At 45.5% G+C, this 22,182-nt stretch overlaps 1 long non-coding RNA gene and 1 other non-coding gene across 2 annotated transcripts in view; one reads left to right on the top strand and one right to left on the bottom strand.

Annotated features, from left to right (window-relative positions):
• LOC120840561 overlaps positions 1 to 5,461 on the bottom strand; it is a 247,871-nt gene extending 242,410 nt beyond the window's left edge. The window contains exon 1 of the long non-coding RNA XR_006077633.1: positions 5,173 to 5,461. This is a non-coding gene — a long non-coding RNA (uncharacterized LOC120840561). The remainder of the gene's footprint in view (positions 1 to 5,172) is intronic.
• A 372-nt stretch (positions 5,462 to 5,833) lies between these two features.
• Positions 5,834 to 5,905, top strand: Trnaq-cug. Its single transcript has one exon. It is a non-coding gene; the product is annotated as a tRNA-Gln (tRNA).
• Positions 5,906 to 22,182: the final 16,277 nt, after the last annotated feature.

Genomic DNA, 22,182 nt, shown 5'->3' with positions numbered 1-22,182 from the left:
CTTTCTCGTCCCAGGATTACTAAAAAAAAATTACAATTTATAACTTATAAAAATGTATCCAGTTATAATACAGTCACTTTACAACACAAGCCCGATAAACACCGATTTCTGTCGGGCATTGCAATTATTAACCAAAAACAACCGATTCAAGGAGAAAAAATAAACACCGATCAATAAACCCCTGTTTTAAGAGAATTAAATACCGACACCACGGAACCATAATTACAAGTGCTGGAAAATTGTGGTATCTAGTACACAAATTAAATTACTTTTGGCAAGTAATTTAGTGATCACACGAGTAACTTACTTTTTAAGTTTGTCGTATGACTTCCACCCTTTTTCTAACTCCTTTTTTTTTCAGGGGGGGGGGGGGGGGGGGGCGTGTGGGTTTCAAGAAACAGTTGTGATGTGAGCAAATAAAACCTTTTTGGTAATTATGTCTTTGGTATTTATATATATTTTCTTGGTTTTTGCAGATTGTTGTTTAACTGAACTGTAGAATACATTTTAATCTAATAATAGTTTAATGTAACGAGTCACTTTTTTAAAAAAAATTTCTTCAGACATACTGCTGGCTCTTTGTTGAGAGCTGAGGCGGGTATGGGTTCTCACAAGTCGTAGGGAAGGCAAGAAAAACAAAACCATTTTGGATATGAACTATAGAGATATGTGGTACAATGGAAGTGCCCATTCGGGATTTTATGCAGATTATATTTATAGTGTTCACTCAAACATTTTTCAGAGTTGACTATTTTGTACATCACTCGGGTACTATCTTAGCTGGTGCTCGCTAACTTAACTGGCGTACCTTTTTGAGCATTTGGTACAAGTCTGGTTTTACTCGTTACCAGTGGCACTTCCTCGATTGATATTGATGCCATCTAGTGAAAATGAGTAGAAGCTTGGTGAGGCATTTGGTTTTCCGTTGATGCATCTGCCGTAATATTACGTAACACTACGCTTTATAAACATTTCACACTCTGATAAATGATGTCCAAAATGTTTGTGATTTTAGCTTGTGCGATGTTCACTTGTAAAAAATGGTAGGTCTTGTCTAATGTCCAATATTTCCATTATAAAACCTTGTTCCAACAAAGGCAACAACTGAGCAGAATAAATCTATATATATATATATTTATATTCCGTCTTAAAGTTGTCACCATCACAGGTACAATATGAGGGACGGTCATTGTGTTGGAAAACGTTGCAAGGGGAATTCAGAAACCTCTACAGAAAGAAACGGTTATCTAACACCTGGAAATGTCTTTTCTTAAAACAAAAAAGAAGAAAGAAGCACAAACAAATAACGTGAAACAGTCTTTCCGAGACACAGCGGAACACCTGATGCACTTCGTACACACTCATTCTTTCCTGACAACAGTACGTTCTGCGAATCAACTCGTTTTGGAAGCTCCTCCCGCTTGGACCTTAAGTGTCAGTTTCCAATTAAAATTTACGAACTGAAAGAACAATGCAAAAGGGTTGGAAATGCTACCACCAAATAACAATATTTGAACAAATTTCTCCTAAAAGCGTAAGCTCAAAAATTTGTGGTGGCTCATTCTTCTATTGAGTTTCTCAGAATAAGAGGCACTACCGAGAAACATAATCCGATTAAAAAATAACGTACAATTCTTCGCAATTCGACAAAACCCGGAAGATTTCTGATCGTTTCAAACTGCACACACCATCCCTTTCTCAGTAATATGGCCGACAAGCTGAAAAAATGCACGTCCTTATAATAATGAACGTGAATAACATTCATGTTTTTACATGTTTAGCAAAAGGATGTTGTCTAACTAGGAGTGATTTTAATCTATTAATATATATTTTTATTTTGCATTTTGTTCTTTTACTTTTCAATTGGATGCATGTGTTTGATTCCAGTGTGTTTGTAAACCAAACGGGACACGTGTATGGTTGTTCGCGAGTACACGCAAAACTAAGCATTATAATTATATTATACGGTACAGGTAACCAGTTAGCATATATCAAACCCCAATACATATATGCCTAAGATATCTCACTGTCTCAGAATTAGGCTGTGACTTGAGCTACCTGGCGGTGTCGACAAAAGGCCAATATATTTCAACCATGGTCTCCGAATCGTCGGCTTTTAATGCATATTTTTTTCGGGGAAACATCTAAGGGATGCGCGCGAGTGCTAACAACCTTTGAATTCTTCTCAAACTGCGGGCTGCTAAAAATAAAAACCAAAGCAAAAGGTAGTCTGCGCTTCAGTTCAAAAATGAAAGTATACCGGGAGAGGGGGGTTGCATTTTTATAGCAATGATGCAAAGCACTGAAGGCGGCGCCATCTTTTTCACATCCTGACAGCATCTTCACACTATACTAGAGTGACGAACATCGGCTCTCTTGTTCATCGAGAAACTAACGCGAGTAATTTTCAGTATTATCGCGTATTGACACATACATGCTTTTGTGTGATCAGTTGTGAGGAAGTGAAAAACCAGTAAAAGATATCTCTATACTTCGTTTCAGCGTCGATCCGAGCGCGGCCGATGTTATGAGCCGAAGGGCCAATTAAAAAGCGAAAGACGCACTACGTCATGGCGTGCTTTCTGCAGTTGATAGGACCAGCCGGTATTCGCCGTCTCTCTGTGCGCGCTCCTCCGCCGGCTAGTCCTATCAAGCACAGAGAGCACGCCATGACGCGGCGGTTTTTGCGCTCTTTGATTGGCTCTTCGGCTCATAACATCAGCCGCGCTTGGACCGAAGCTGAAACGAAGTATAACACGGCCTTTTCTTTTTTTTTTTTTTTTTTTTCATTGTACGCGAACAATGTTTGTTCTTGGTTGCTCCGGTGAGCTAGAAATGCTAGTCTGTACGGATATATTTTTCTGCCAGGTGGGGCTTCGATTGTTTTTCTGCGATCAGATGGAAGGTATGGGGTCCTTAATTGTATCGGAATGTTCTGACAAACATTACAGCATCAAAGCAAAAAAAAGGAAAAGAAAAGATTTTCCAATTGCTTTTAAGTTTTCTTACAGTGTCAAAACCACTGGAGCGAGCGCGTGGCTTCAAGCATAATTTTCACCACAGCTCGTGTGTAAATTAAACTCTAAGTCAAGACAGGCTCGAGAGAGGAGCTTTGGGAGCGTTGCACCTTAAGGAGTTTTACTCAACACATACGTCGCTTCCCTTAAAGGTTCATTACAGTTATATCACTCGACGTAGTACGTTTACACACAACGATTTACGACGCATGAACACATGCGCGACATGTTGTGATCACAGCTCACGTCCAAGATCATGCTAAACATTCAATGAAAGAAAAAAAAAATCGTACGAGCAACGGATTAGCATGTCCATACATAACAAAACAGAGAGGAGTACCATTGTGCCCGAAGACGAAACATTACACGCTTTAATAATGAAAACACAAATAAAAGACAATAATAACAGCGCGACTAAACTAAGCGAAAATCTCAGCTTTCTTTTTTTTTTTTTTTTTTTTCTCCCACTCACTTTACAAAAAGTTCTCGCCCCATCTTCCCATGTGGAACGCCGAAACAGCGAAAACTACCAAGAGGCGCTCGGCTTCGTTCGCACAAAAAGCCAAACAACTAACTACTAAAAAGAAACGAAGAAAGAAACGAAACAGACCGAGCAGTCCAGAGGAAACACACACGACGACGACGGAGTCCACGGGAGGTTAGTGAACCCCCCCTCTCTCGCGACGTAGCAGACGACCCGAACGGCATTACTGTGCCACGCTCGCCGAAAAGCCCACAAGAAGTGTCATTCTCTCATACCCCCGACGCAAACTTTCTTTCTCTGTCCACTCCTTAGCAGACACAACTCTCACGTACACTCACATACATGAGACACAGGGGTTTGGACACCTCTTTCTAGTAAGTATGACAAAAACGCGTCCGAACTCGTGGTCCGAAAAAAAGAAAAAGAAAAATGCCGAGGGCAGAAGAAGCGAGCGTGAATCGTGCGTGCGAGTCCGAAATGCGGCCGACGGCCGCCGGCGCGCTGCGGCCCGCGGGGTCAATGACTCCCGCGAATACCGCACCGGTTCAAGATGCTGCTGCCCGCCGCTGCCCGAAATGGAAATGAAATAAAAAAATAAATGGTGTCCGCGCACAAATTGACCGACAAGTTGTGTCCACCGTCCCCCCTTTGTGCCTCTTTCCTTTTAAGTCAGGAGGTAATTATGTACAGCTGTCATGCTGGTAATAGAGGACGGTGGTTACCGAATGGTGGAGGGACAAGCGGCCACTGTAACCTCCTCCATGATACAGCTCGGCACCCTCCGCGCCGTGACACTTTTCTCTTTTCCAGAGATTGGAGATGGAAAGCAAGCTGTGTCTAGCATCACCGTCAATAAACAAAACTTCCTTGTCACACCATACATTAGTATTAGTTAAATGTTTAGAAGTCGCTTCGGCCGAGTTGCTCTCTTCGCAGCAGGCGAAACATCTTGTGGCCAGAAATAGCAGCGGCGCTGAAGGTTTCCAACTTTCAGAAATTTGCAGACAGCCCCTCCATGTACGAACTTGTAACTTTTTAAAATATAATATCAAAATAATTATTACTTGACAGGCGGGCTCGCACGACGCCAAGAAGTTGGTTCTGCCGTCGCAAGTGTCAATGACATTTGGTCCTATTTTCTTTTTCTTTATCTCCCACACAAATGACATGAGCATGTCATGACAGTCTAGATACCGACGAATTTGCACGTATTTCCCTCAGCATGTTTGACCATTCACGCGAAGAAGAAAATAATAAAAAAAATGTAATTAGTTTAGTGACAGACCGCTGACCGATGAACGCGAAGACTTCGTCATTGACTCACCAGACAAACGCGATTACTGACTAATGGGAGGTTAACGAGCTTCGAGATAGTTACTGGAGGTAGATTACTAACGACCGAAAGCAACCAGCGCAAAAGAAACGTCCAAAATCGAGCCAAAACCGCCGAAAAAAGCGTCGCCGCGACGCGCTTCGTAAGGCTCGCACTGAACCCCAATGGCCGTCCGGCCAGCGCACCCGAGCGAAGTCAACGGCCGCGCCGACGTCCCCGATCGTGAACCCGTCCGAAAAGGGCCGAAACTCCTTCGAACCGCCAAAACCTAACTTAGAACATGGTTCTCGAGCCCAGTGGAGGGATGTCCCCGCGTCAAAACCCCCAAAAGTACTCACGTTGAAGCGGCACCGGTGTCCAAAACTCACTCCAAGGTCATTGACACAGAGTCACTGCACTCGACGGGATGGTTCGGTCTCCCTCGGAGGAGCACCAGCGCGCTGTCGGGACGGCGTTATTCCGCAGCGGTTTGGGTCGCTGTATCCCGCTTCGGCCGGGCTTGACAGCACGTCGGTGTCGTGGGCACGTATCCGAGAGTTTGGAATCCGGGCAGCGGCGTCAAGCCGCGCGAAAAACACCCGCACAAAAAGGCACTCGCCGGCGTCGACTTCGTCCGCTGCGCTTGGTCCCGATCGCGCTGTGAAGCCGACATAGAACACATGGAGTTGGACTTCGGATGGCCGGCTGCAGAGGGCGCCGTAGACGCGCGCGCGCGCTTCGTGACGTCATGTCCGCCGCGCGCGTCACTTCCGCGTCGTCTGCTTGCGCCCGGATTTTTCCTGTTTGGTGGGACGGTTGCGGCTTTCAGGCCTAGGCCCCGTTCGATGTGGGTGGTTCGAGGCAACAGCGTTGATCGCGAGAGAGCGGCCGTGTTCGTAATCCTTGATCCGTACAAAATGCGAGGAGATGCGCGCGGAAGATTCAGGAAAGAGTCGCAAAACATACTATAGTAATTATGGGAACGTTTTTAAGCTACATTTGAGACCCCTGGAGCCGTCCGGTCCCATGGTGTAATGGTTAGCACTCTGGACTCTGAATCCAGCGATCCGAGTTCAAATCTCGGTGGGACCTGATTAATTTTTTTCTTTCTTTTTATGTTTTCTTTTCTTTTAAATAATATTGTGAGTGATGGTTTATTGCACCGATTCTAAAAAAAACTTTCCCTGTAGTTTTTGTTTTGTTGTTAGGGTGAAGCAAGTTGCATGCGACCACACCAATCTGTCCTCGACGGAAATGAATTTGTAATTTGTCAGTGCTAAACATAAACATATGGCATATTTCTACTCACTGTTCTTTTTATCAGTATAGATGAGTCATATGCCCTAATTTGATAAGAAAGAATGTTTACATGCAAACGTAAGTTATTATTTATTATTTTCAAGTTGTCGAGCTTTCAAAAGCTTTCACCCTCCATTCTTTGTAGCCGGTAATAGTTTCCTCGCTGGCGTAAAAATATATGCAATTAACAGTTTTTATTTTAAAATGAGTACGGGTGATCTGCCCGCAGTCACCTTATGACAAACCTAGTCGTAGCCAAGTACCAACAGCAGCTGTTTCCAAGTTGTCAAGTTTGCTCAAAGTCAAGCTTTTATGTCCGATGGGATACCTTGGGCGAGTCACGTAGGTGCGAAAGCTAACATATCAGTTTTTTTTTATCAAGAAAGCTTGATATAATAAACAAAACCTTAAAAAATAAGTGAAAAAACAATAGATTAAACAACGACACCAGAAACATTACGGTATCGCGGCCGCCGAAGACGCCGAACGCCGCGCTTGATATAGCTCTTTCAGCTTGTTAGCAGAAACTGCGCGACCTGTCCCGCCATCTATGTGCGGCGGCGTGAACTCTCCATCCGTCGAGAGCGGAGAATCCGGTAATATTGCGGTGGCGAAATCGAAGACGCGCTGACGAGTAGTTTTGCTAAACATTATACAAAAACAACAAATACAAAGCAGGTTTCTGTCTTGCGATAGCATCAGACTTTCGATGCGTGCGGATTTATGTTTGAAACTCAGTTTTACGTTGATGTCTTGTTTTCTGTTGAATGGAAAGCCTGACGCGTTCTCGCCGTCTGCCTGGAATGATTAATGGCAACACACACAAAAAAAAGCACACACACAGACACACAAAAAAAAAAAAGAAAAAAGAAAAAAAGAAACGTTTACTCGTGGAAAGAAAAGAAGAAATTAAGGTTCTTGGGGCTTGAGGGTGACCAGAACTTTGCTTTGATATCCTACAGTCGGTAATAGCTAAAAAAAGCGCAGTGTCTTTTTTCTCCTTTGCGTGCTCAGTGCACTTCTATTGAGCATGCTATCCATGTTTCCCCGATGATGCGGAACTTTATCGAGAAAACAAAGTAGTACCGATTTCAACGTTTGAAAATAGGTTTTTAGTGCCTTTCAACCTCATTCGTCACGAATGAGGTTGATTTTTTTTTATCTTCGACACTAATTAACCAAATAAATATAGTAATATTTACTTAAATCAATACAGTATGGTGATAATGGCAGGCATACATTGCGATGATTACTCATTAATTCACTTATTCATTTATTTTCAGTGCCCACTAACAACCTGACGCGGTTTGGTGTTTGTTCATTTCTAACAATCAGTCAGATTCAAAAGCTCGAAGGATATCGTTATAAAGACTCCCAGTTTCTGGGGGTTTATTTTTCGCCGAACTTTCGTCATTATGAATACCAGCTCGTTTTATAGGGATTAAATAGCGGTTTATTAATATCGACACCGAACGGTTGAAACGCCAGTGCCTGAACTTGGTGAAAAGAAAAGATGCACAGAAACCAGTAAACAAAGTCAGCAGTAAAAATTAAATGCGTACTACTCTTGTCTGGTTCTTGATCGCATATGCCGAAAGGGAAGCTGACTTGAAAGAGCGGGAGGAATCATATGTTCGTCTTTTTATATTTAGGCTGGGTGACGCAAGCTACCGCCCTTTACAAAGGGTGTAGGCATTAAGATCCATCTATCCAAGAGGTTCTTGAGAAAAACAAAAATCCCAAACATATCAATACGCGCAAAAAACATTTCTTCGAAAAAGAAAAAAAAAAAGAAAAGAAACTCAGGGTGTGACGTTATTCAGAGATCCTAGGTAAGAGCTTCCTACAAGTAGCGAGATTCTTTCACACCGCATAGGTTTGAACAGAATGACGCCATTCTGTTCCAGTGGAGTGTGCTTTGTCATTTGTGTTGGTTGTCGTTACTTGTGAGAAAAAGGGTCAAGGGACATTAATACCTAGAGGTTTCAGCTGCCTGCGCGTGTCGCTTGTGAGGCAACGTGTGCAGCGCACTTGACTGCTCGGGTAAGGTTTGCGTTCATATTAAAAATAGCGCAAAAGAGACGGGACAAAAGGACGATGAAGCACACAGGACAAACGCTAACTGGCAACTAAACTTTATTGAAAGCTTCCAACTTTGCTATCGCCATGCACGCGCTTACTCTCGTGAATGTCCACTACCAACTTGCCCAGCAGACCAAGCTTTTACAAGGTTTGCGGAAGGCGCGGAAATGTTAAACACTCTGCATAATCGGTTTCGGTGCTATTTTTAAAGCGCTGTTGTGGCGACTCGAAGCATCGATCTGAAATGTAGTCGTAATTCTGGAGCCAAAATACAGACGATTTAGGTTGATGTTTTTTTTTACAGCGGAACCGTTAAGGGCTAGTGTAGGGATCGCTTGATGATTTGATCGTTTTCTGGAAACTGATGTAATCGACCTTCAACCGTTCGGATGGGGGCACCCCGACGGCTCGCCCCGAGGATAGGGGGATGAGCGGCTTGAGCCCTTTTTAATCTTTGGCCCGGGAAGGAGACAGACATTCTTGCCTGTCGCCGCGACGTAGTGGCACCCTCCCCGGCTTTGTCGTCACGGCGCGTTCCCAGTGACGGCTTGTCCAGTCGGAAGACTGCTACAGTGAGGTTTTAGCGATGAGAGGCGCCGGACTGGGTCCTCTTGGACTCGTTTACGCTTAACTCGCTAACTTCGAAAGCCACGGCGCCAATTTGTTTTGACGCGGCGAAGTGAGGGGTGTTTTCCCGTAAAGTAGTAAAGTATCGCCCCGATTTGGGGGGGGGGGGGGGGGGGGGGGGGGGGGGAGGGAGAGAGAGTTTCCCAAGGGGTTTAGCAATGTTTCTCTTCTTAGAAAAAAGAGATAACGAGTTCCGGTGGCCTCTCTTTGATTGGTGGAGGACCCGCTGGCACTGGGGCCAAGAGAATTGTATAATCGTCCTGATTAGACAGGCCCTGTGTCAGCGGTGAGCTTTCTCGACCGCGCTGGCGAGAAAACGTTGAGTTTGAACAAGCCCATGCGCGGAGCAAGGTATCTCCCGCGGTCTCCGCGTAGCTTTGTCGCGAGCGACGAGCAGTTTCTTTGAGCCTCACCGTGCGCGGTGGGCACTTTGCGCCGAGGCGCGTTTTTCGCCTTTCTACTGCCGTGAGCGGACAGTAGAGTCCTGTAACCAAGTTTGCCGTTGTCGTTTCAATATATTTGTTTTCATCGATCGTTGCTCTCGACTTTGAGCGTCTTTCCTCGAGGCTCCGCCACCACCAACAAGCACCGAAGCGACCAACCTGCGCGGCAGTCCACGATCGCCCTGCCCTGCCCTACGACTTCTAGGAAGGACCGGGACAAAACAACCTGACCCTCAGGGAAGGGAATTCTTTACTGGCTAGTTTCCGCAGGATCGTGTCCCCCCAAAGAAATGAAGACACCGAACTTTGGACACCTGCCGCCATCTGTGAGCGACGTAGTCAAGCCACGTATCTGGTTGCCGCCGTCGCTCATAGATGGCGGCAGCCTTTACACTCCGGCTTGCCGACTTGCGACCGGCCATTACTTTCCATTGTACAGCTCCGTTGGTCTTCCTTCTTCACGAGAGTGGAAAGGCTGAAAGTTTTGTTTCTTTACCCTAGAGGATGCCACGACCCTTACATGAAGCAGTTTTACTTTTCTAAAATACAGAACCGTTTCAGTTTCCCTTTAAAGAGACAACGCTACCAAGAATCAACATCAATACCAAATCCGCAATACAGATGTTAACCCCCCCCCCCCCCCCCCCCCCCCAATGGCGAGCAATAGAAATAAAATAAGCTTCGAATAGGGAGACTGTCCGGTGGCTATTAGTTTTCAGTGGTCTTGCAGTATTTCGCAGAAATTTTACCGTTGCCCTCGGCCCGGTGAGTACACCCCACTCTTATTAAAGGGACCATGCAATTACCTTTTTACTTTGGCCAAATAACTTTTTCATTACACCTTCAATGTTCAGTGAACGCCGAACAGGCATCCATTTTCGTTTCGTTTTATTCACTTCTACTCGAGAAATTACTGAAATATCGAGTTTTTCTTCCTCTCCGACTCGCCGCGAAACAAGCGGCGGCCAGGGGTTTCTTCAGGAATTGAAATTAGGGGGGGTGTCCAAATTTTAGGGGGGGGGGGGGGGGTATTGAGAATAAACGAGCCGTTGCAAGTGAAGGGGGTAGCTTAAAAAAAAAAAAAAAAAAAAAAAAAACAAACAAGGGGGTGTACATCATTCCTAGGGGGTGTGTAGGGAAATCACTGGCGGCGGCGTAATTTTGTCGGTCGTGACGTACTACGGCACCGGACAGTAGGAGAATGAGAGCGTTAGTGGCGAGCTGGCAGTGTGCCGGTAGGTTTTACCACAGGGTTTTACTGCGCTGATGTCGCCGATGCCATCGACATATTTTCTGAATCGGCGCCTCTCACCACCTCGACAGCCATGGACACATCGCAGCTGAGCGAAATTCAATTAGATGTTGCGCTACAGCAACAGCATGGCACTGGTTCCATAGGCCGGTACGAAGCGCAGCAGGTCGTCAGCACGACAGCCGGTTCTCCGCCGCCGTCAGCCGTTTCCACGATATCTCTAAAAAGAAAGGAATGCGTTGTTAATCACTGGAGTACCAGAAAATGCTGAGCTTTCTATGAGCTCCAGCTTTATTAACTTCTATTTTGTCAATATAGGTTCGCAGGAAAGAGTGGATGAAAAAAGAAAAGAAAAATATACGGTACGCCGTCTTGGACGATCACGACCTTAAAACACGACTTTACTGACATAACAAATATCGTCACACGCCTTCTCTACGATTTCAAAAGACAATGTAATTTTAGCCAAGATATAGCAACGTAGAAGTATGATTTCGTTATCACATAGACGTTGGGATCCTTCAAGGAATGCTGGCGCTATTCACTTTTCTCGGGTGATGAAAACGCGTCAAAATTCACATCTTTCATACACGCCTTTAAAAACAGAACGCACCAGTAATATCTTGAACTTGAGCACACGCATGGAACTTGCAAAATAAGAAATCCTATAAAATAAAGCTCTGGTTGGGGCTAGTTGGTTCATATCGATTAAAAGGTTCAAAGGCGCGAACAAAACAGGACGAAAAAAGACGCACGTACGAAAAGGACACACGGATGTGGGTGCAAATCTTTGTTAGAGCACACATGATTTATTAAGAAAGGGAATGAGAAGATGTAAAGAGAATTAATCGAAGCTTTCTGCATACACAAAGCGGCCGACAGATGCCATCCCTTAATCTACCAAACAAAGAATTTGTGTTATACATGATGGGAAAAACAGCTCCGAAAACAAGGACTACGAAGAGGAACAAACACGACAGGACAATGCTGTCCTGTCGTGTTTGTTCCTCTTCATAGTCCGTGTTTTCTGAGCTGTTTTTCCCATCATGTATAACGTCAACCAACTGGCCCAGTTCTCCACCTTATTAAAATTGTGTTTCTGGACGGCTGCGTGTAATGAGCGATAGGAACCTTTATCAGTTGCACGTGTTTAGGCGATTGGGATCGACAGTTTGACAATGATTCGTGTGCCATTAAATCAGATGGAAGTTGGCACCTGTCCCTGTCGTACGTGTGTCTTTTTTTCGTCCTGTTTTGTCCGCACCTTTTAACCTTTTAATCGATAAGAAATCCGGGCGATGTTCGAGGACACAAATGCTGCGAAAGCACCACTGTAGTCGAAGTAAACAAACACGACAGCACGAGCGTTTCTGCTGTCTTGAAGGTGCCGCCACAACGTCGCCGCACGAGTAGACGGATCTTCCCTTATAGCACGTGCTGGGTTATCATCGCAACACGCGACGAGAATTCACAGTCAAGGAAAGCGCTCTACGCGGAACCACGAGCTTCCACCATGGCGACAACGTCGGCGATCACCACCGTCGCCGTGTTTTTCAGCAGAGCACTAACCGCGAACGGCAAATGCGCAGTCTGATCTTTCTCTTGCTTCATTTACCACACAATAGATGGCGCATGGCTCCGAGCATTATCCACTCCGTGCGACGCGACTGGCGCGCTGCCGCGCGGCCGGTACCGAAGGTAGGCAGTGAGCACCCCAGAGAAAACGAAACCGAAACCACGCCGCTTACGTTGGTACGCGTTGAAGTCGGAGTGGTCCTGTTGCGCTGGGTTCACAGCATGAAGTGCTGCCTGTGCTGCGTCATTAAGTGCTTCAATAGTTATGCGTCGTATCTCGTGGAGACAAAGTTTCACAGTTTTTCACCTCGCCGATGTTTTGTGGGACAGCGACAACGATGGAGCCGTGCCGTACGACGCGAGAAATTTGGTGTCCCGATCATGTCCGCCACTGTGTCGGCACGGCTGACATATTCTACACTGCCGCTTTGCGCTCTGCGTTTGCTTTCGTACCAGTAACGCCTACATGTGTCAGCGCCGATTGGACGAACTGAAATGCCATCCCACACTCGCGGGTATGCAGTACCAATTTCGTTGGAGGAATGCCCTCCAAAGAAGTTTCGTCCCCATCGTACGTGTCGATGATATTTCCGGACAAATATGACACGAAATCTGTACTTCATGAAGAAAGACTATAACGGTAAAAAAAGTGACAAATATAAATCTAAAGAAAACAACCATGAAACTCGGAATCACTGGAGAATCGGCGTTTGAGTATGGAAGTTTATGTGGTGTGCTTTCTTTCTTGATCAGCCTCCTTTTGGATGTGGAAACACTGACACCCCGAGTTCTGTAGACAACAATTTTTTTTTCTTGGCTTTAAAGCCACCTGTCGCAAAATGGTTCAAACTGGAAGTACCGTTCCACTGGTCCCTTCCTACCTGTAAAGTGTGCACCTCCCACGATGAGTGGTATTTTCTGACAGCCTTTGACGGTCAAAGCCAGTTCCCATTTAGTTACGCCGCCCAAACTAAATTTCCACCTGGTTTCGCTATGCCAACTATTTTTGTTATAATAAGTGTTGTGCCAAGTGACGGTCATGTCAAAGTACCTGTGGGCCGAAAATCAGCACCTCGCACAACAGGTTATTACACAACAGCTGACCGCAAAAGCCCTTGGCGGCCAAACAGTGTGTTGGCCGACAACTTTGTTTTCTCGGCTTTAGAACCACCTTTCGTAAAGTTGTTTCAATTGGAAGTACAGTCCACTGGTCCCTTCCTACCTCTGAAGTCTCCACCTCCCCCGACCAGTGGTATTCTCTTGACAGCCTTTTCATAGTCAAAACCGGTTCCCATTGAGTTACGCCGCCCAAACCAAATTTTCACCTGGTTTCCCTATGCCACATTTTTTTATTTTGTATAATAAGTGCTGTGCCATGTTACTGTCAAGTCCAAGCACCTGTGTGCCCAAATCTGCACTTTGCACAGCCCGCTTTAACACAACATTTTGGGTCCAATATTGGATATACCGTACAGCTTTATTTCTTCATTCGTTAGAAACAACTTTCACACCTGCTCTCTTAATGAAACTTAGCCCACTTCGTGCAGAAACATAGTGGACATCTCACTCGCCTCCAATATCATCGTTCCAGCAGTCCTACGTTTACAGCGACGAGCGAAATAAATTTCCCACTCAAAGCAATTATGGTGGCGGCCGTCTTGCTTTTCGGAAAATTGCTCCAACTCCTTTTTCGGCCGCAACTAGAGAAATTCCCCCGAATAACGACTAAAACTCAATATATAAGAAGAGGAGAACAGCTAAATACCCTTCTTAGGTCTGCCCCAGCATTCATGCAACGTCACCCTCAACGTATCGGCTCAAAAAGCAAAAGTTTCGTCCGTGCGCGCTTTCGCCGCCACAGCTTGGCATGCGAAAAGGCGCCGCCGGCTGCTGAACGCGCCTCACGGTCGAACGCCAGCTCCTCCGCTAGCGGCGCTGCGCGCGTTTTTCAAAGCGCCCCCTATAGTTCCCGCACGGAGTGTATAGTATTCGACAATTTTTGTCACCATCGCTAAATATTCAGCGAAGTGTGGATCACAGTATTGTTTAACAAAGGTTTTAAGAAACATTCGCCGGCTATTTATTGTTTATGATCGCGGTGCTGGTGAGGTGGGCTCTTATCCAATAGGCGACGTGGATTTGGCTCAGGCTCCTTGGCATTGCGGATGCATCGCAGTGAAAAGGCAAAGAGCTTTCGGAGGAAAGGAGGTATAAAAGAGTCGTCTTTTCTTTTAAAAGTTCTCTAGCGAACATCTTTTTTCTCTCTATTTTTGTGTTTTGGTTTTCTTTTCACACCTTTTACGACGTGCGGTGGATGAAATTCGATTTTAAGATCGTTTCATGGATCCTTCAAAGTAAACAAGCTGAAGAGGTTTTTGAAGGAAAAATGAAAGACGTTTACAACTTCCTGCAATCCCAAATTAGAGCGCGGCTCTTGAGGAGGATGAGGAGGGAAGGATACTGAGAGGGGAAGGGGGAAGTCCCCCACCACTAACATGGGTGAGGATCGACGTGTGCTTAACGCAAGTCGCAGAAAATGCACATCTTCGGGGAGAGCGTCGCGTGTACATTTGGCGGGAATTTAGCGAGGCAATTTTTTCCACTAACTTTAGCGCGGAATATTTTCCGCTAGACTTAGCGGAAAAATTTTTTCCGCTAGATTCCGCGGGGAATTCTTTCCGCTAGTGACGTCACACGTGATGTCACTGGTGACGCCATCAGTGACGATGACGTCATCATGATGATGTCATCGTCACTGATGACGTCACACGTTACGTCACTGATGACGTCATCGGTGACGATGACGATGACGTTATCATGATCAAAGTCAAATTTGGGGGTTTTACGTGCCAAACCAACGACGGGCATCTGGCACGCCCCAGCAGAGGACTGAGGATTAATTTCGACCACCTGGGAATCTTTTGACGTGCAACCGAAAGCTTGGTTACACGGCGCCTTCTCCGCAATAAGCCTCCGTCAGATTGCGGGCACGTGATCATGATGCCGTCACTGATGACTTCATCAGTGAAGTTGCCTGTCCCATAATGCACCGCGCGGTTACGCTGACGGCGACGCCGCTCAAGCCGGAAACGGGCGCCTAAGAGCTGCGCTCTAAAAAAAAAGGGGTTAGGTTTGAATTCTAGAGTAATTTTACGCCGTGAATCTAAATACCATGTTCGCTTTTCCCGAAGATGTAACTAAACGCGAGAAAGAACGAAAAAAACTCCGACTATTCGTTACGTAATGTTAAGGATCTTCCGGCCGGGTATATTCTCCCACACTTATACCAATCGTGACGTCGTTTTCTTACCTTTCTGAAAATAGCGAGAGTGCGTGTGCATAGCTTTGATGGGCGTTGAAGATGCGCAAGAACGGAGATTCTGAAAACTCTGGATATGACGTCACGCTTCAGGAAGGCGGGGCCTCAGCGGTGCTCTGAAACTGATTTTCTGTAGCCTCCGTGCGCCCGAATTGAGAAATAATCTCGATATTTGTAATCCTGTCGGCCGAAGGAAGACGATTTAAGTGTTTTTTTTTTTTTTTTTCATATACAGAACCGCTTGGGTTTCCCTTTAAGCATAGCCTGCAGTAATTATCAACTTACCTGTAATGGTCTAATTTGATCCACTGTACGTACATGATCTAGTATTAGCATGACAAAGTACTCCGTGATTACATGGTTGCATCGACTACGGCAGCAGTTAACAACCTCCCTTCGCATTTTTCTATCAGCCTGCTAGTTCGCTGACGCGTGACACTTCAAAAAAAAAAAAAAAATATATATATATATACAAGTTGTTTTTGAGCGATATTATGGTTTTTGTACAAAATAGTATAAATAAGCCAGGAAGCGGAGTGCATTAAAACTTTTTTACGAAGATATTATATTAAATTTACACAAATGTGTGTAAAGTAAAAAAAAAAAAATTAAACCTGTGGGTTTTCTTTTTTTTGCGCAGTGAGGAAAACGGGGAAAACAAAAAGAAAAAGGTCTGGCAGGTGCCGCCATTCACATATGCTACTACAAACGCCCGGATCTGCTGCATCTGCTATTGTTCATCTCAAAGAAACTTCCACGTGTTTTGCTCTATGTTGTGCAATCTGTCCATCAGACGGTTTTTATCGTTTTCGTTTTGAGCACAAAAAAATTGAGGATTGTTTAGACTGATACTTCGTCTCACCCTACGATGGACTAAAGGCAAAAGCTACGGAACGCCAGATCCAATCACGGGCCACTTAGAAATTGTGCGGTATTTCGCTTCGATGCACGAATCGGTGCCCGCGTCTCGGATCACTGATGAGGGGACGGGTGGACAGTGGTTCGAATTGAAGAGCACTGAGTGACTCAACAATTTCACATCGCAAAGAAAGCCACGACATATAGGCTCTTTGGAGCGTCGAAGCTATAGCAATGATGTGGCGCTTTTGAATTCGAGCATTATTCGTCCACCCCTAATAAATATTAAGCGTGTCATAGTATAGCGTGGAACGTGATTGGACCTGGCGGCCTGTGGCTTTGGCCTTTAGTCCATCGTAGAATGAGACAAAGTATAATTATTTCTTGTATAGCCTACACTCACAAAATTTCAGCCCGATAAATGCACCGCCTAAAGCCAGATTAATGAGAATTTGCATCGCACTAAGGTCATTTGTTTATGCATGTGACATTCTTTTACTCCCGAATCATCACTCGGAAGCACGTTGCAGTTAACTCTGCCTTATTCAGTTGGATTGTCAAAACGTTCCGTCTTATTGTCGACGAAGCACAATTATTAAGCCATCGCAAAAAGCAAATCGGAAATTAAAATGTTTCATAAAAAAATTATTTAAAGTTTACGCGAAAGGAACTTTTCTGTAAATTAAACGATAAACTTAATACCCTCCAGAATGCAAAATAAAAATAAAAATTAAGCACGATTTTTTTTATAAAATCTTAGATAATTAGTTGGTTATATTTTACTTCACCAAACATTCCAAGCCCTTAGATCTGTAAAGTAATTGCCTCACGGCAGAGAGCTTTCCTCGGTAATAAATGTAGAAACCTCCTATCGTATAGGGACAAATAAATAAAACAACGACTCCTGTGAGGGCCATGAACACTCTTCTTCAATGCTCCCTATGAGGGCAGAAAGTGAGGGAGAGGAGGAAACGAGAGGGGACGTCTGAACGCCGAGCTCTGGTTGGAACGATTAGTGGGTAGGCGCAAAGCTACAAAGTCAGTTTTTGTATCCATCGCCTTGTTCGAACGTGCTAGAACGCGAAATACCGGCGTCCGGCGTTTGGCGTTCGCGTTCGGACGAGTTCGACGAGTGCAGCGGAGACAAAGCAACGAGGTAGAGGGGCTCTTACAGCGATAAACTGGTATCTCGTTCACCAGGCAAAAGTGACCCCCCCTTGGCCGCCGCCATGTTGTACAATTTTGACCACTATAGACACGTGACCGTAGCAAATCATGAGGCTTCTACGCAAAACTGAGCCAAGATTTGTATCGCGATGGCTGTAAAAAAAAAGATGATACACTATTTCTTCAATACTGTTAACTCCAGAGATCAGTGTCTCGCTCCGATAAAGGCCCAAAATACAGCACCGCGGCTGACGGCATCTATCGGAGGCATTGCGAAGCTGCCCGAGTCTTTGTCGTAAAAGCACATTTTGGACTGAAAACGAAGAAAACATAACTTATCTCGACGTAACTGTTAATAAAGATCAAACAGGGATTATTTTTGCGCGGTGCTTTGTTAAACTCTAGACGCAAAAGTATAAGGTCACGTTTCTAGAGGTCAAAAATGTGCAACGTGGCGGCGGCCAATTGGGGGTCACTTTCAGCTGCCAGAAAGCAGCTTCAGGTCTACCCCCTAATCCTTCCAATCAGAGCTCGGCGTTTCGACATCCCCTCTCGTCTCCTCCTCTCCCTCAGTTTCTGTCCGCGTAGCTTTTATCACTGCACTAGGTATCACTGCACATCACAATCTCAGACGAAAAAAGGAACTTCGGCCGCTGCACTTCGCTTTATTATAGCATCGAATTGGAATCATAAAAGAACAGATATACAGGGTGTCACAAAAGAAAATTTACACGCTCTTTTTTACTGCAAAAATAAACTAGGCATCGCCGAACGCTCATTCTCCGCCCAAAGGTAGAGCTAGAGGTCACAACCAGATGCCAAAGTTTCAGCCCGATCCGATAATTTAATCAAAATTTATAAGTGATTTTCTGAAAATTTCAATGGGAAAATGGTGGCCGACGGAGTTTTCAAACACATGGGGCTCTATGGCGCCAGAAACCGAAAACGGGCAAAATTGGGCTTCATTTTCCCATTGAAATTTTCAGAAAATCACTTATAACTTTTGATTAAGTTATCGGATCGGGCTGAAACTTTGGCATCTGGTTGTGACCTCTAGCTCTACCTTTGGGCGGAGAATGAGCGTTCGGCGATGCCTAGTTTATTTTTGCGGTAAAAAAGATCGCGTAAATTTTCTTTTGTGACACCCTGTACATGAAAAACTTGTGTTTTAGAGCGCAGCTTTTAGGTGGCCGTTTCCGGCTCGAGCGGCGTCGGTGTCGGCGTCGCCGTCGCCTTCGCCGTCGGCGTAACCGTGAAGTCACGTGACCCCCTAGGTCACGTACCCCCCAGGTCACGCGACACCCCAAGGTCACGTGACCCCCTTCCCCCCCCCCCCCCCCCTCGAGATCACGTGACCCCCGTGAGGGGAGGAGGAGAAAGGAGGGGAGCCGGGAAGGATGAGCAGGAGGGACGAATCCGAATTTTCATTACTCCAAAAAAAGTTTTTAAAATACTCTTATCTCTTGTACCTCGGCCGGCTTCGAACCGGAGCCTTATCGTTCAGGAGTAGCAGGCAGGATAACGAGGGAGGAGGAGGGAGGAGAAATATACCTTCCCCTCAGTACCCTTCCCTCCTCCTCCTCATGAGCTGCGCTCCCATTCGGCGTTACAGGGAGTTGTAAGCGGCTTTCATTTTTTACTTAGCGCATTAAGTTGTTTCAAACAAGTTAGAAGCAAGCAATTCACCGCATAGATATATTTTTATGAATACGCCCAATCAACCTGAATTGTGTGTTTTTCATCCTTTTTTGGCGAGTTTTAGAGGTTTGTTTGGTGACTCACCGCGCACACTAAGAACAAAACGCTAAAAGTTAACATCCCGGTGCAACTCTCACTAAGACACAAAAATAGCGGATACTTAACGTAATATTATTTCATATTACTAGCAGTTAACAGGAGATGCATTTTTTCCATCTTATAATGGTTCCGTAATGTAAGGGATTCTAACATTTTCAAACAGTAGACAAAAGAAAAATAATAAAAAGCATCGTTCTGTGTGGAAGTTTATTGAATTCTTCTGACTTTTCACTTTGGTCAGAGGAAATTAAAGGGAAACGGAAGCAATTCTGTATTTCAGAGAAAAAAGAAAAAAAAACTTTCAGCCTTTCCACTTTGGTTAAGAAGGCGAAGCTGTACTATGGTGGAAATGAAGTAATGGCCACCGCAAGTCAGCAAGCCAGAGTGGAAAGGCTGGAAAGATTGCCGCCTTTGTATATAGATAGATGGCGGTAGCTGTTCAGGGGTCTGTGTCATCAGGTCACTTGAGGACGGACACGATCTTGGGAAGCTAGCCCTTAACAGCTCCGCTGTAAAACACTGAGATCGTTTTTATTTGGCCCACAGGTTCACGCATATCAAAATTACATTTCAGATTGACGCACCAAGTAGCTACCACGGCACTTTCGAAATAGCACCGACCGAAGCCCCTCCTTCCCGGCACGTTCGGTGGAAGCAGAGAATCGTGACGCGTTCATACCGCCATCTCAACATATCCACGCCTTCCGGAAGCCCTACCCGAGCAGTCAAAAGCACTGCACAAGTTACCCCACGAGCGGCCCGCGCAACTCAGCTCAAACCTCTTCGTATAACCACAGCCTCATCTATACTGACAAAGCCTGGCAGATCGCCACGAGACGCGGGCACCGAAAATGAAAAGGTAGAGCGGCAGACAACGGATGAGAGGACAGCCACGTGACGGGCGCCCCGCTGCGGCGAGACGCCGAAACACACTTGTCCCGAGCGATGGAATGTCCGCTCGTGCTCCTCGCGTTCCTCGGGCTCAATGTTGTACACGTTACTCAAAAAGAAAAAAAAAAAAAAAAAAAATGAACGAGAGCTTGTTTTTCGCTCCTTCTGGTTTTTGGAACGCCTTGCCGTTACAAGGTCCATCTGTGAAAAAGGAACTCGTTCTCGTTAGTTAGAAAATGAAACGTACCGTTAGATATACGTTTCATTTTTATTTTGCTGATTACCATGTTTAGTTAGATCAAGCAAAGTTTTTTTTTATATATTCCATTAAATAGGAACATACGGCTTTCTATGCCGTGATGGAAGGGCACCAGGAGATGAAAACATGCGGAAGCAGGGTTTCATTTGTTGACGTATTCAAGTTTAAAAATCTATACTTTTAACCATATTCACGTTTGTGGTGGACGGTTTAAACAAGCCAAATGTATTGTTACATTACATTGCACAAGCGTTTTACAACAATCTCACACTTTGCAATCTAAGGAATTGTCTTGTTCGAACTTAATGACAGTTGATTCTCGATGTCAGTGTCCGCAAGACGAGCGAGTGAAGGAGAGGATAGAGCTCTTGGAAGATCAGTCTTGAAAACTACAACTCCTTCAATGTGAAGTAGTTGCTCAGTTTGAAGGTGGGGTACAAAGGTAGATGAAGTAAAGATTAATGCTTGTGTATACTTTGTTATCTTTCTTCGTCTTGGCCCAGATCGGAAAAATCGAAAGAGACTACTCACATCGGTAAAAGAAGATAAAAGTGAGATTTAATACTTATAGTGCGAATTGGGGTGGCCACACAGGCTGAGTTCCGTTCTTCTGTCGCTACACAGGCTGAGGTTCCGTGTCGCCACACAGGCTGAGTTTTTCGTTTACAGTCGCCACACAGGCGTTACGGCGCAGCGAGACGCACGCTGCGCCGTAGGTTGAGAAAGTCTGCTCTGCGGAGACCCCGCCCGGTAACGGCAGCATCCCCCCTGGGCCGACCCTCGCGGAAGGGCCGAGCGTGGATTAGGGCCGAGCGAGCCGGAACTGCCGAGTGCGGGGGCTAGGCCGACCACTGCGAAAGGGCCGGGAGGGGTGTCGAGGCCGAAAGAGGGGGGAAGGCCGGGCACGGCGGCAAGGCTTAGGGAGGCGAAAGGGCCGAGAACGGGGGTGGGGATTAGAGTGATCAGTGCACGCGTGGCTCCTTCGTCGACGCGGGAATTCGTTGGAAAGAAAACCGATAGATGGCGCGCCCTGGTTTCGCTCCTTTCTGTTTGGAGATCTGTTTGGTTTGACGAGTCTGGCGTGGAGCACGGTGGAGGAAAAATGTGTTTCTTCCACCGCGGCCTGAAAACCTTTTTTTTTTTAACACACATTTTGATTGAGCGAGCGAGCGATTGTCACAGCAGAGGGAAGTCTGGAAAAGCGAAACAAGTAATCCCGCTGCATGAGCTCTCGTGCATCGAGATCCTCTTGCAGTGCTCTGAACTCGTGCTCTAGCTTTCGCTATAATACACGGGGCTCCTAAATTGTCTCAACATCTTTGTCTTCTATGTGCTTGCCCAAAAGGGCGCGGGCATAAGCCCTGTTTGCATAGAAGCCTCTTGGCTCCCCTCTAGGCTGACTGGCGCAGTGTCTTCAAGCGGCAAGGTCAGGAGCTTCATTTCGTCGCGTACTACTACTTCCGACTTTATGAGCCCTCACAGTGAAAGGCAAGAGGCAGAACCTCAGTTTTTTCTGCACCCCAGCCAACAGAAGAAAAATAAAATTACCATGATCCCAGGGAAATATTCGTGGTGTCTGAGGTGGCCAAAAAAAAAAAATATTCCTACGAGGGAAACTAAGCCTATTGCACATATTACACATTATGTGCACCCCGAATCATCTGTGCGACCGATCTAGGTAATTTGCAAAGAAAAAGTCTACTAAGCAAACGTTTGAATACAATACAAATGAGGAGAACTACGGAATAGGATTTGCTCCTTTTTGATCTAAAGGCCCGACAGAATTCTAAATTGAAACCC

This window comes from Ixodes scapularis, unplaced genomic scaffold (assembly GCF_016920785.2).
Source record: "Ixodes scapularis isolate PalLabHiFi unplaced genomic scaffold, ASM1692078v2 PGA_scaffold13__105_contigs__length_92229423, whole genome shotgun sequence".
Taxonomy (NCBI): domain Eukaryota; kingdom Metazoa; phylum Arthropoda; class Arachnida; order Ixodida; family Ixodidae; genus Ixodes; species Ixodes scapularis.
This window is presented reverse-complemented; position numbering and strand designations above follow the sequence as displayed.